This window comes from Ictalurus punctatus, chromosome 9 (assembly GCF_001660625.3).
Source record: "Ictalurus punctatus breed USDA103 chromosome 9, Coco_2.0, whole genome shotgun sequence".
In the NCBI taxonomy this organism is placed as follows: domain Eukaryota; kingdom Metazoa; phylum Chordata; class Actinopteri; order Siluriformes; family Ictaluridae; genus Ictalurus; species Ictalurus punctatus.
In genome coordinates, this window is record NC_030424.2 from 20,064,743 (window position 1) to 20,079,916 (window position 15,174).

A 15,174-nucleotide genomic window follows, 5' to 3' on the forward strand; every position below is an offset into this window, starting at 1 on the left:
TTTTCTCTTTCCCCAAACTGATAAGACTGTAGAATGTCAAGAAAAAGCAGTAAATATGCCTATGCAGGAAGTATTTAATGCCCACAGTGTGACAAATGGATTTAGATTTAGCCAGATTAACCAGCCTTATGAATGTCAGTGCAGTGACTGCTGTGGTATTAGCTGTATAAATAGCATTCTCACAGGAACATGAGCTGAGCAGAGAGAGAAGCATAGGGAATGCAGGACAGAAACAGTGACGGTGCGGAGGCAGAGAGCGCCTGCTGCTCCGCATCCCTCCAGATGTCTATGTGTGATCTGTCCTCCCCGCTGCATCATACTGACGAGTGGTGTCATCTCGTTGACATTTCCACAGTTATCACATTTCATCAGCACCATAATTAATCATCCCTCTATCATCGTGCTGGTCCGGGCCACTCAGGCTGCTATGACAGGAAAAGAACATGCTCTGCCAGGCCTTGTACATTCTAAACCTAGCTTAATCACACCACAGCTCAGCTACAGTTCACTGTCCTTAGATTTTTATTAAACAAGCTCCAGATGTGGCCTAGCTAGTGGTCTATAATCAAGTCTTTTCTCATTCATGCTCTATTTTCCTATCTCAGGAAAGTCATATCATAGAAACCTGAATAATGAGAAATAATCAAATTCTTTAGTAATTCAGAATGTCTTAGTCTTACTGACGGATCTTGGTTGTACTATTCTATTCATACATATACACGCTTGCTTCACCATGATTACTAGGCAATCTGTTTCACTGCAGAAGAGTTAGATGCACAGTCATCACAATATATTAATGTTAGTGCTAAAAACCTCGGACAACTTTAGTTTTTTTGGTGAAAAATTCCAGATATTTTCTGGCTGCCTCGTCACCTTGTCATTGTGCCCTTTTCACGTGTTGTTACAATGTCTGTGAGAAAGCTCTCTATTCAAATGCATAATGAAGCCACTGTGCCTTCTTGCATCAACATCCACAGAGCTTTTACTGTCAAAACGCCTGTCACTTAATGTTTGTTGGGACTGGAGTTTAGAGTCCAAAAAACCTGTCACCTAAGGACACACTAAGACAGGGACAGACTAGGAATAAACCTCAGTCCAGACATTTTAAAGTGCCTCTCCACATTTGTCCAAAATAAGAAATGAAATGCATCAACTAGTATTATTACATAGGGCTAGATAAGATCCAACATATATCACAAAACATATAACCATATACAGCCAAACTTTTTTTGAAAATGTAAAGCATTTATTCAGTGGTGGCTGATTCATATGGGAAGAGGTAGGGCAGAGCATTCCATAATCTTGGAGCAGTGTGCTCACCTCATTAAACTCCATAAACTTATAATTGTGCCCAGTGGTAAAAAAAAAATGCTAACTGCAACAAGTGCTAATAAAGGCCCACTTGAGAAGGATTTACGCAGCCCCATGCTTACTCTGTGAATGTTTTCAGATGTCAGGACAATTAATGCCAGGGTTGCTAAATTGGGCTAGCTTAGAACACAGCTTAAAATACTCCATGGCCTATAAGATCTTGTTTTATAGCAAATCACTGGAATTAAATTAAACAAATTGCCATAGATACAATGGTGCTTGAAAGTTTGTGAATCCTTTAGAATCCTATAGAATTTATATATCTGCATAAATATGACCTAAAACGTTATCAGATTTTTGCACAAGTTCTGAAAGTAGACAAAGAGAACCCAAATGAACAAATGAGACAAAAAATGTTATACTTGGTCATTTATTTTTGAGGGAAATGATCCTCTAGGATTAGGATTAGTTAATTTGAAGGTGAAATTAGAGTCAGGTGTTTTCAATCAATGGGATGACAATCAGGTGTGAGTAAGCACCCTGTTTTATTTAAAGAACAGGGATCTATCAAAGTCTGATCTTCAGGTTACAAAACCATCTCTAAAGAGTTTGACTCTACCAATCCACAGTCAGACAGATTGTGTACAAAAGGAGGAAGTTCAAGACCATTATTACCCTTCCCAGGAATGATCAACCAACAAAGATCATTCCAAGAGCAAGATGTGTAATAGTCCATAGGGTCATAAATGAACCCAGGGTGACTTCTAAGCAACTAAAGGCCTCTCTCACATTGATTAATGTTAATGTTCATTAGTCCACCATCAGGAGAACACTGAACAACAATGATGTGCATGGCAGGATTGCAAGGAGAAAGCCACTGCTCTCCAAAAAGAATGTTGCTGCTTGTCTGCATTTGCTAAAGATTAAGTGGACAACCCAGAAGGCTATTGGAAAAATGTTTCGTGGGGGATGTGGCCAAAATAGAACTTTTTGGATTAAATGAGAAGCATTATGTTTGGAGAAAGGAAAACACTGCCTTCCAGCATAAGAACCGTATCCTATCTGTGAAACATGGTGGTGGTAATATCATGGTTTCGGCCTGTTTTGCTGCATCTGAAGCAGGACAACTTGCCATCATTGATGGAACAATGAATTCTGAATTATACCAGCAAATTCTAAAGGAAAATATCAGGAATCTGTCCATAAACTGAATCACAAGAGAAAGTGGGTCATGCAGCCAGACAACAACCCTAAGCACACAACCATTCTACCAAAGAATGGTTAAAGAAGAATAAAGTTAATGTTTTGGAATGACCAAGTCAAAGTCCTGAAATGAATCCAATAGAAAAGGACCTGAAACAAACAGTTAATTGAGGAAACCCACCAACATCCCAGAGTTGAGGCTGTTCTGTACTGAGGAATGGGTAACAATTCCTCCAGTCTGGTGTGCAGGACTGATCAACAGTTAACTGGAATTTTCAGCTGCAGTTATTGCTGCACAACGGGGGTCACAGCAGATATTGAAAGCAAAGGTTCACATACTTTTGCCACGCACAGATATGTAATAATGGATCATTTTCCTCAATAAATAAATGACCAAGTATAAGACTTTTGTCTCATTCATTTAATTGGGTTCTCTTTATCTACTTTTAGGACTTCTGATGATGTTTTAGGTCATATTTGTGTAGAAATATATGAAATTCTAAAGGGTTCACAAACATCCAAGCACCATTGTGCAGACATCGTGTCTATGATGTACAGAACAATGCACTACACAGCATTACTGCACCAATCTAATAAATTGTAATCATTTATTTTTCTTATTTTCACCAGCAATCGATTTGGAATTAAATTTTTGAAAACTTTGCTGCATCTGCAAGCAAATATTTTCTTTTCATGTTCTGTCTCCACATGCCTTTCTGCTTTTTCTCTAGCATTGTCTACTCAACATGTGCACAGAGATGTAGAAAAATTGATAATCAGAACTTAGAGGACTGAACTGATCTCTTACTGGTAATGTCTGGGAATATTCTTGAACTTCCTGATGACCAGTCCACTCCTACACCAAGACAAGACAAATATACAATTAAAAAATAATTATTAGAAAGGCTGAATTTCTTTGTAAACAAATGAAAGATAAAGTATTATACACGAATATCATATTTTGGGCTGTATCAATTGGCTAGTGTTTTAAATATACACTAGACAACGAATATTGTCAGTTCTCAGATTTTCTCAGTATCCATTTCTTTCTCAGGTGCTTTGGATGGGTTTAGTGGTTAGCTAACATTTTATAAGGACAGATGGGGACAGTTCATATGATCCATGTGGGAGGCATAGGTGAAGCGCATTAAAATGAGAGAATTCATTATCTGCCCTCTGAAAGCATGGACTCTGTCAGCCACCTAAACCAACAGAGGTCAGATTATTATCAGAATTGCTGAACCAGAAACTTGATTTTGTGCCTGAAGGGGAAGATAGTGCTAGTTGGAGGCCTTGGCATTGACAAAGGGGGCTAGAAATGCAGCTGTAAGCAGTGATATTACCAACATTTTGGATGTGCTAACAAACCAAATATTAGTATGCTGTAAGCATTAAAAAAAAGAGCTAAAATGCTGTAAATCATGGCTGGAGAATGATTTTTCTCTATTAGTTCATTTATATGTAATTATGATAAAATGGCCGACAATTACTGTGGTCATTACAAAATAGCTTTAGTTTGTTTAGTTTTTTTACTTTTTTTGACCTTCTGATTGTAATAACAGCACTTCACAAAGATCAGACACGTCGATTCAAATTTACAGCACACTTTAAATGTAAGCCTGTTATTTGTTAATTGACCACGATTTGTGAGAAAACTCTCAAAAGTGTGAGCGGGAACATGCAGTGAAATTAGCATGATTTATTAGAACATTTATTTGCTGTAGAGCTTCATTTTAATGGGTACACCAGTGCATGACTTTGATTCAGGGACACCGTTACTACTGAGGTTTTATAGACACAATTATATTAAGTGTTATACAAGTATTCAATTAAGGATTTTACAAACACATGCAATTAAAGTTTTTTTTTTTCTGTGAATATTACGGCCAACATCATGATCAGAATAAATTTGTTTATATTAATTTTGCAGTCATAAATAGAAACCTTTATGCATAACTCCATACAGCTTCATACAAGCTTAATGTTTGTCTCTGGAGTTTCTCTTATCAGTTCTCTCATCTAGATGCTCTGTGCTTACTGTAAAAAAAATACCTTAGTATATTTATACATATTTATATATCGTATATTTATTGAAGCATAAATAGTTCAAATATAGGGAATATGTCTAATACTATTACATGACAAGATCATTATAAAACATTTTGAAACAAATACAGGATTATTAAGGCTATTTCTAGACATATTAGTAATTTCAATTTTGAAATTGTGTTATTGTTCTATTGGCAGATTTTATTTGCTGATTTCATAGTGATTATGTTGTAATGAAGTTGATGTTATTTGCTTATTTGCTCATTTAAAACAGTTATTTCTAGAGAGAGGCAAAATGATCAAAGAACAGAATAAGATGTTCCCAAAGCACGGGGAGAGCATACAAGCTCAGCGCACACAGAGCAAAGGTGGGAATCAAACCACAGATCCCGGCGGTAAGGAAGGAAAATGTGCTAAACACTAGATCACTATGCTCCCCATGTTAACAGTAATAATAATACTAATTATTTAATGTCAACTGCCTTTAGGGGTTAAATTTAAGGAATCTTGACTCACTTATGAAAAGTACTATGAACTTACAAAACTACCCTCTAAAATGGCATTGTCTCTGCTTTACTCTGATATACTGTGTGTCATCATTGAAGACCACTCATTCCTTACCATCTCTCTTCCTTATGGTACCTCCCTGAGCTTTAAAACCACTGTTCCCCATCTTCAGCATATTTCCAAGAATTATGGACTCTTTGTTCATTTTAACTATATATAAACACTACTATGTAATGTGTTTCCTTATAGAGAGAGTTTCGAACTGGAGCCCATGTAAGAAGCTAAGAGCCCTTAACCTAGAAATAACCCACTGAAGAACTCTTCTAAGAGTGTATGCCTAAGTGTAGAGCAGCTTTAAATACTGACTGTAAATTATATATTTTCTTGTCATTAATAGCACTTTTAACCTAACCACTTGTTCCACTATCTCATTCATTAATTCATTCATAAATTCATCTTCATTAGCCTCTTTATCCTGCTCATCATGCCCACACACATAGCATAGCCAATCCACATACTGTATGTTTTTAGGAATTGGGAGGAAACCAGAAACCCACACTGACAAAGGGAGAACATGTTCTGGATTGAACCAGGGACCATGGAGCTGTTAGGCAACGATATAACTAATGTACACTATGTGGCCAAAAGTTTGTGGACACCTGACCATCACACCCATATGTGGGTCTTCCCCAAATTGTTGCCACAAATGTCTTTGTATGATAGTGCCCCTGTGCATACAGTGAGGTCCATGAATGATTTGGCAAGGTTGGAGTGGAAGAATTCGAGTGGCCTACAAAGAGCCCTTCCCAGAAGAATGAAAGTTATAATAACAGCAAAGGGGGGACTAAGTCTGGAATGGAGTGTTCAAAAAGCACATATGGGTGTAATCGCGAGGTGTCCAAAAACATTTGGTTATATAGTGTATTTCAAATCTGCTAAGACAAAATAAGTAAGATATACCATCTCTTCTCACCTCTCTCAACACTTGATTATAGGGAAATCTCTCTAAACCCCATTTTAAACCTCTGACTTTTCTCCTATTGAGCCTTCTTTAATGATTAAACTCACAGCCAAATCTAATTCAGCAACCTGTCAGTATGATCCACTTCCCACTTCACTTCTTAGAAAGTGTCTTTCATTCATCTCTGTCTTTTTTTTTATCACCTTTTCAACATGTCACTTCAACTGGTTCTGTTTCTGGTGATCTTAAAAGCTCCCCTGTCATCCCTGTTGTTGAATTTCTAAACATCCCTTCATAACCAAACTGTATGAAAGGGTTGTATCATCTTAAATACAATCAATAGCAATCTTTTCAAACAATCTCAATGTGGTTTTCTTTCTTTGCACTATACTGAGACAGCTTAGTAACATTCTTTCATTTAGCAATTCAGATGCTCTGAGGATTCTCTCCTTTTAGAGATTAGCACTGTTTGACTTTGTGACCACTCATTTCCTGGATTCTGATATCTATCTTATTAATAGATATGATTGTATTTTATTTCTAACATACAGTATATTGCTTTGTTGCCGTTGGTGAGCAGAAATCAGATATTCCTCTGAGTTTAATACTTTATTTTTTTGCCCCAATGTTGTACTGTATGTGTATGATACAGATAGTCAGTGAGTCTCTGCTCTGTCCTGATATATATCAGATATAAATATATCAGATATACATTCACCATCCACTTTAATAGGAATACCTGTACTCCTGCTCATTCATGTGGTTATTCAATCATTCAGTCATCTGGCAGCAACAAAATGCAGAAAATCATGTAGATACAGGTCAAGAGGTTCAGTTAAAGTTCACATCAAACATCAGCATGTGGGAAAAGTGTGATCTCTGGGGCTGTGGCATAGTTCAGCTTCCAGTCCTGCCTATCATGGGCACAGACACACCAAATCTGGACAGTTGAAGACCTGAAAAGACCAGGTGTTTATTTTGGGGTTTTTTGTTTGTTTGTTTTTTTGTTTTGTTTTTTGGGGGGGTGTTTTGTTTTGTTTTGTTTTTCAACTCTTCAACTGTCTAGTTTCCTGTTCTTTCCTGTCAGGGGTAGAAAGCAATGTGGTCTACTGCTGTTGTAGCCCATCTACCTCAAAGTTTGATGTTTGTGCATGCTGATGTGTGTGATTATATGAGTTACTATATCCTTCCTGGCAGCTTGAACCAATCTGTCCATTTTCCTCTGACATCTCTTATCAGCGAAGAGTTTCTTCAAACAGAACTGTCATTCACTCAATGTTTTTTGTTTTTCAGACCATTCTGTGTAAATTCTAGAAACTGATGTGTGTCAAAATCCCAGGAGATCAGCAGTTTCTGAAAAACTTAAATGAACCCATCTGGTACAAACAACCATGCCACGGTCAGAGTCACAGTGATCACAGTTTTCCCACATTCTGATGTTTGATGTGAACATTAACTGAAGCTCTTGACCTGCATGATTTAATGCATTGTGCTGCTGCCGCCACACGATTGGCTGATTGGATAACTGCATAAATGGGCAGGTGTTCTTATTAAAGTGGATGGAGAGTGCATATTTTATTATCTAGGTCCCTTTTGTGCCTCCAAAACAGCTCTGACCTGGCAAGGCATGGACTCCACAGGCCACAACCTGAGGCTATGCAACAAATTTCATTACGGCGCCACTTATTGGTCAAAAGTTATAATAACATGCCAGAAATGCTTCCATCTAAGTGCCATTTTTGCTACTCCTCCCAATTTTGTTCAATCTTCACCAAATGTGGCTCATATCATCTTGAGACCTGTCTAAACAACTGTTTATTGCCATTTTAGCCATTCCAACCTCTTGAATATCTTTGCCTAAAGTTATGGCTCTGCTTACATGTGATTGTTTAGGGAACAATGGTAACCCATCTGTGAATGTGTGGCTCACCAAGTCTGCTTGCAGCTTTTATTATCGATCCATCTTCTATACCGCTTATCCTTTTCAGGATCACGGGGAACCTGGAGCCTATACCAGGGAGCATCAGGCACAAGGCAGGGTATACCCTGGACAGGGTGCCAATCCATCGCAGGGTACAATCACTCACCTGTACGCACATGCCAATTAACCTATCATGCATGTCTTTGGACTGGGGGAGGAAACCAGAGTACCCAGAGGAAACCCGGGAAACTGTAGTGAATATAGAGAACATGCAAACTCTGCACACACCGGGGAATCGAACCCCCGACCCTGGCGGTGTGAGGCGAACGTGCTACTGACTAGGCCACCGTATTATTATTTGCTTTCTGTGGTTTCACAACTATCAATGAGCAAAATTCAAGCACATTTAACAGGAAAGAACAGGAATGCTCTGATCCGTTTTATCTAAGCACTTAGTAACCTTGAGACATGCAATCAATGTGTAAAGGGCTACAGATGAGCACCAGAATTGGTTAGTGGCTTAAAACCGAATCACTGAAGCCTTCGAGGCAGCCTACCACATTGATGGATGAGAATTGCAAGAAAATCAATAGAGATCAAAACTTAAATGAAGAGTGATTTTAATTGGCTTAGTGTTATTGATTAATGCTCGTGTCTGCACTTTGTTTTCTCTCTGTCTACACTGACCTAAGAGCATTGTAATAGAGTACTAATAGACACTAGACTAGAGTAGCTCATTAGACCAGTTCATTAGACTGTTGTCCTCAAACAAGGTGTGACAACAGCAATTCTTTCTAACATGCAGGCCATGTATGACATTAATCAGGTAACCCATGGCATTAATGTTCTCTGACACCATTTCCCAGGGAGGATCGTATATGCTGAATCACAGTAATGCTGACTGTAATCCAGTATGCTGAGAGAGGTAACATACTAGCTCTTCTTGAAGTGGTATCAAATAGATAAACTTTTTAATGGGATTTAGTAAAATTATAGGTCTGGATATGACTTTCATCATGACCCATTGACATTAATTCTTTTAAAAGTCCTGACCATTTTTGCAGATAGTGCAGCAAGTTTCAAGAGTCGCAAAGGTTTGTTATTAAATTAAGAAGAGGCGTGTTCAGAATTTCCAAAAAAATATCCACAAAATCGCTTAAACTTCTGCTAATATTTCATCATATTATTTATTACTTAATATTTAATATTTAAATCAGTGTTTTGAAACGAATGAAAATTAGGATTATATATGATTCATGTATTACAAGGAACGTATTTTTAGACAATGACTGACTGAAACATTCGCTAATAAGTTCAGGAAATATTCTGCTAATATGTTAATTGTGTTAGAAGCCTAAATTCTATTTTAGTTGTACTATGTGTTTTACACTGATCATTTTACTGACATTTATAGAGGTCTCATTGTATTTTGGGGACAAAAGTCTTAAATACTATTTATGCCATTTATATTCAAATCAAATCAAAGATAATTCCAGGCTATTAATACATAATGGTTTTAAGCTTAAAATAAGGCCAGGGTGTTTAAGTAATGAATGTTCATTTGAAGCAGACTTAGTATAAAATATTCTAATCTCATTAGCATCTCTTCTTGCAGCATGTCATTAACACACACACACACACACACACACACACACACACACACACACACACACACACACACAGACACACACACACACACACACACACTTATTTGCCATTAACCATGGTTTGTTTGAGTGAATGTCTGACAAAAAGGTAGATTTAGGTTCTATTTGTTCAATTACTATGTACAGGATATGTACTGTAAGTAAGAAGTGAATGTCAGAATTTTCGGATCAATTACAGGACTATGTTAAACCCAGGGGCACCACTAGGGTTTCTGGGCCCCCTGGCTAATTTGTATTAACAATTATTGCATACTCAATAAGCCACTATAAAGAACTAAATTTTAACAGTTTCTTAAATTATCTGAAAATATGCATTTATAACTATATACAAATAACTATATATACACAGTAGAAGTAATTAACACCACTGTACTCTCTCTCTCTCTCTCTCTCTCTCTCTCTCTCTCATACACTATAGAAACTCTGTCTATCTTTATAAGCTGTCGACTTGTAATTTCTTATTCCCTGAGTACCAAGAACAATTAACTTTATTATTATTATTATTATTATTATTATTATTATTATTATTATTATTATTATTATTATCCATTGAGTGAATAATAGGTTTCACACACCAGTAGCTCCAGAAAGTAATGTGGAAATTAGCTAAAACACTGACAGGATCACTGAGTTAGTGTGTTGAACTTCATAATCAAATTGGTTCTATTCGTGAATGAATCATTCAGTCTGGTTTTTTATCAACGGGATTCTCCAACTCATTGAAATAAACAGACTCAAACAAACGATTCACTCACAAATCGGACATCATTACTGTACAACACTTCTCTCATAAACTCACTCGCGACAATTTAAACCGGTTTATATGATTACATTCAATTTCAATCGATTCCTCACAGAAAGCTGTTGCAAGGCTTCAGAAAGCTTGACTATATACAACACTGAACTAGTTTTATTGTTGCTTGATGCTTTCCCATACTTTTTGAAGCTCAGTTCTCCATTACTATTGCTCGATTGCATGGAAAAACATACATTCTTGGAAATATTGTGTTCCAACTTCCAAGGATAAACATCGGCATTAGTAACTGATAGAATTTCTATTTTATGTTCTTTATAACAAAATCATAGCTTCAAAATCATAGCACAAAACAGGGCACTTAAATCACCTTATTTTTTTAAAAAAACTGGGTGACTAGCTGTCTTCCCCATCTTGCTGTCCTCTCTTTTTCATGTTTTTCTTTCCTCTTTTGGTATCCCAATTTTGTCTGCACCATCTCTTGCCATCTACCTGATGCATAACGACTCACAGCTGTGAAGGGCCACGTTTCGGAATAATCCGCGAAAGTCTTAAGGGGACACAGAAATGCACTTGTCACAGTCTGACAGCGTTATAACATGCCCATTATAACATGCTTCTTAATAGATTATTGTGCAAAGAGGCCATTTATATACCAAAATCATACAGCAAAGTATGGGTTTCTGCTGGGCCCCCTGTCTAACCAGGGCCCTTAGAATCATCCTAATCCAAACCCCCCACCCCCTGTCCCGGTTCGTTTAATGGGCCCCTGGTTAGACTAGTATGAATAAGTTTATTTTTATAATGCTTTTTGCACTATAATGATTCAAATGGGTTCTGTTAATAATGTACATTTACTCATGCATATTCCCCAGCATAACTTCAGGAACAGTGGAATTAAACTAGTTCATCATATCAAACATGACACATTTAAAGCCATGCTTCGATAATGAGCTATCTGTTAAAGGCTGTTTCTCTTTTGCCCCTGTGATGGACATTTATCAGTTTCCTGAACTCTGTTATAATTTCAGACTGATACTCATATGTGCAGCAAAATGAAAGCTCTAGTGTTAGAACATTCCTTTTGTCGCACAGCTGTAATTAACAGGGCTGTGCTAAGAGAATGCAAAGATACACTGCAATAAGCAACAATATCTTTAGAACATAATTATATCTTTTCACTTATAGGCTGTAAGGAATAATTTAAGAAACAGATCGATTTATATGTATATCTATCTGCAGTGCAAGCAGGTCCAATGAACAGAAAGAAATAAGTGCAAATCATTTAATATTGTCACATGTGCTCCTAACCTGGATTTTACTAAATGTTTGTTGTATTTGTTCACTTCTGGATAAACAGAATGAATTTTTTTCACCTGACAATCTTAGGACATTCGTTGTATTTCACATCTGAGATGCAGGAATTAGCACATGCCAGGCTGCAAATCACATTGAGCACTGTAACCTAGAGTCAAGCAAGGGCTAATCCCATTTTTCATGCATTTCACACTGACATTCTATAGGCTATATATTGGCTTTCATTAACAATATCGTTCTCTACAAAGCCATTTTGTTAAATCTGTTTGATTTCAGCTCAAAGCTCTGTCATTTGAGAAGTACTGAAATTCAGATAAAGAGTGAGTTTTTTGCTCATAGGCCTCTCTATTCCATGCCAGGCCTGTGTGGTGCTTTTGTGCGTCATTGCTAGAGATTTGGTAATGGGAGTAAAACCATCTCGCTGTCTCCCACATCCTTAAATATCCTCCAGCAAAAAGCTCTGCTGCTGTGCCTCCTGTGCAAGTCAATACTCCACCTACTGAGCTATTGACGCGATGGAGATCTAGAGGATAGGTTTGAACTGCCGCCAAAGTCAGATCCTCTAATCCCCAAGTGAGCGAGAATATGCCTTTCCTCTACTGGATGAGGATCATTGTTTTCTCATCAGATTTCTTATTGCATTTTAATACCATGGATCTTTTGATCTGCCTTGGTCTTTCACTAATACCACTGCAAGACAGATTTCATTTTTTTGTATGTGAATATCTCATCTCTAACAATTGTTATTCATTCAGAACCAGGCAGATTACTGCACAATCATTCTAGCTATGACAGATTGATATGCAAATATCTTCAGTTTTCTATTTTTGAGCCTGTGCAACCAGCATCACCTCCTTATTCAACATGCAATGACAGGATGCATTAAAGTTGCATAGTTGAGGTTGAGGGAAGAGCAGAATGGAGGTAAAATCATTTCAGAAATGATCATTTAGCTGCCATATAAATGGCACTGTGTGGCAGATGGTGAACTGTGAATGTTTATTACCCAGTAGGCCAAATATGGAAAAGGTCATAATCTTGCCATTCCTTCTCCAATAATGCTATCATTCTGATACAGTCTTTACAGTTATTCCAATACAACCACAACTGAGATCAGCTCACCCAGTAATACAGAAAAATTGCAAGCAGCACATATTTACTGTACATATTGCATAAGGTTACAGTGAAATAAATGTAACTCTGCAATTATATGATTTAATATACATTTAGTCGTTCCGTCAGTTATCTGACACTACCTACTTTTAAACTGCTTTTCTTTGTTCTGTCATTTAACCTAGTCTTGGTATAAAATATGATTATAAATAATATAAATATTATTAAAAATTATATTATTTTTTTTCTTAAAATTATCATTCAACACTATTTCATGGGGAAAAAAACTAAAATCAAAAGAGAAAGTGACAAAAAATTTTCAGCTACTTGATAGAAAGAAGTATTTATAAAGTTATACATATAAGAAGATTCAGTTATCTGAATGTCCCTACTGGTATGTAATACAGTTGGTTCATCATAAATTCATTTTATAAACTCTTACCCCTTTTATTAGCCTGGATACGGCCGGCCAGTGAAAATTTATAAAGAATTTATGCAAGTTTTGACATTTTCACTTAAAGAGAATAGTTTGTAATTCATAATTTGTGCACTGCCGTGTAGAGCTCAAGGTCTTCATGGTGGCCCTAATGTTGGCTTATAAATTAATAAACTCTATAAATAGATGTATATCCTATTACAAATTTATTTTTTATATCTTAGAGTGCATTCATTGGGATCATAAAATATATGGTAACACTTAATTTGAAGGGTAACTCATTTATAAGCATTAAATAAATCTTTTATATAAACCAATGATGGAGAATTTATGCAAGGCTTATGTCAAAACTCATGGAGAGATATTTGAGGTTTTATGTGACTTAGCCTTTACACGAAAGAGAGATGAGAGAACCCTACTCAATTATAATTATGGTTTGAATGATTGAGAATGTTACTGTAATTTTTTCATTGTCTTGCAATTTATTAGTTGGTTTCTACTATCAGCACATTCAAGACACATTGAGTAAGTTGTAGAAGGTTAACATAGTGCTTCATAATGGTGTTACTAATGTCAATTTCATTATTCTGAGAGAATTAAATTCATCCATTTGGCTGGCACATCTGGCTTCATGAATAAATTAAATTAAAGTATTGGAATGGTGAAAAGTATTGGAATGGTGCTTCATAATGGACAACCAATTCTTCAGGTGAAAATCATTCAGTTCTATGCTCCTATAAGAAGTAGTTGCAGTAAATACACCTCACAAAAGATAAGATGAGAGGTAGACAATTAATAGAAGATTTCTCAGTAATTCATAAATGTTCTGATAGCAAAGACAAATTAATAACTTCCAAGAGTCATTAATTCATCTTTAGTAACTGCTGTATTCTGGTCAGAGTAACAGTGGATACGGAGTGGGTCCTGGAAACATTGGGCATATGACACACATGGCTGCCAGTCCATTGCAGGGCAACATGAACACACACTGTGCACACACGCAGGGCCCCATGCACACACAGTCACAACTAGGGGCAATTTAGCATTGCCAGTCCATCTACCTGCATGTTTTTGGGAGTTAACTGGAAAACCCAGTGGGAATCCAAATGAACACTACACAACATGGGAAACTCTATACAGACAGTAACACCAGGATCAGGCCAGAGACCTTGGCACTGTCAAGCAGCAACTCTACCCACTGTGCAACTGTGCTGCCCTAACTACTTTCAAGATAAGAAAAAAAACTCAAGATAGAACAGTCTCTAATGGTCAAACAATATAAGTTATAAAAGAGTTCTTCTTTTTTCTGTCTTTCATATAAAGACAAAGATATATGCTTATACATATAAAAACTTTTATATAAAACTGTCCTTTCACAGTTTTTGATGCAAGGCTTAAATCCTCCAGTATTGCTTATTAATATTTATGCATAGCTTATAAATGTATTATGAAGACCAAAAGTAGGTACCCTTTAAATTAATTTCTACCAAATATCTGCAACATAGTAAGTTCCAAAGAGAAAAAGTACTTTCTCTTCTGTTGTTTTGAATTGAAAAAAGGCATGAATGTGGCCTAAGACTGCATTTTAATTGACATGAAGCTGAAGAAAAGAAACTTTAAGCACCATTCAGTTGGTGTAGTGAATCTATATGAATATAGTTCTATAATATTAAAGAAATTCAGGCATGTGGTATAAGGTGAACTAAATGTCTAATTAATTAAATAAAAATACAATAATTACACATTGCTGCAGCACACTGTCAAACTATTCATACTGATGGGTTTTGAAGGAAGCGGTAGAGTGTCAAATAGATTTTTCCAAGAGTAAACAGGTGACACTGTTATCCAGGGTTATCCAATGACATTTACTTTCTGTCTGGTGACAGAAAAATGAATGATGAACAAGTACTTTTGCTGTCAAATATGAAATAATTG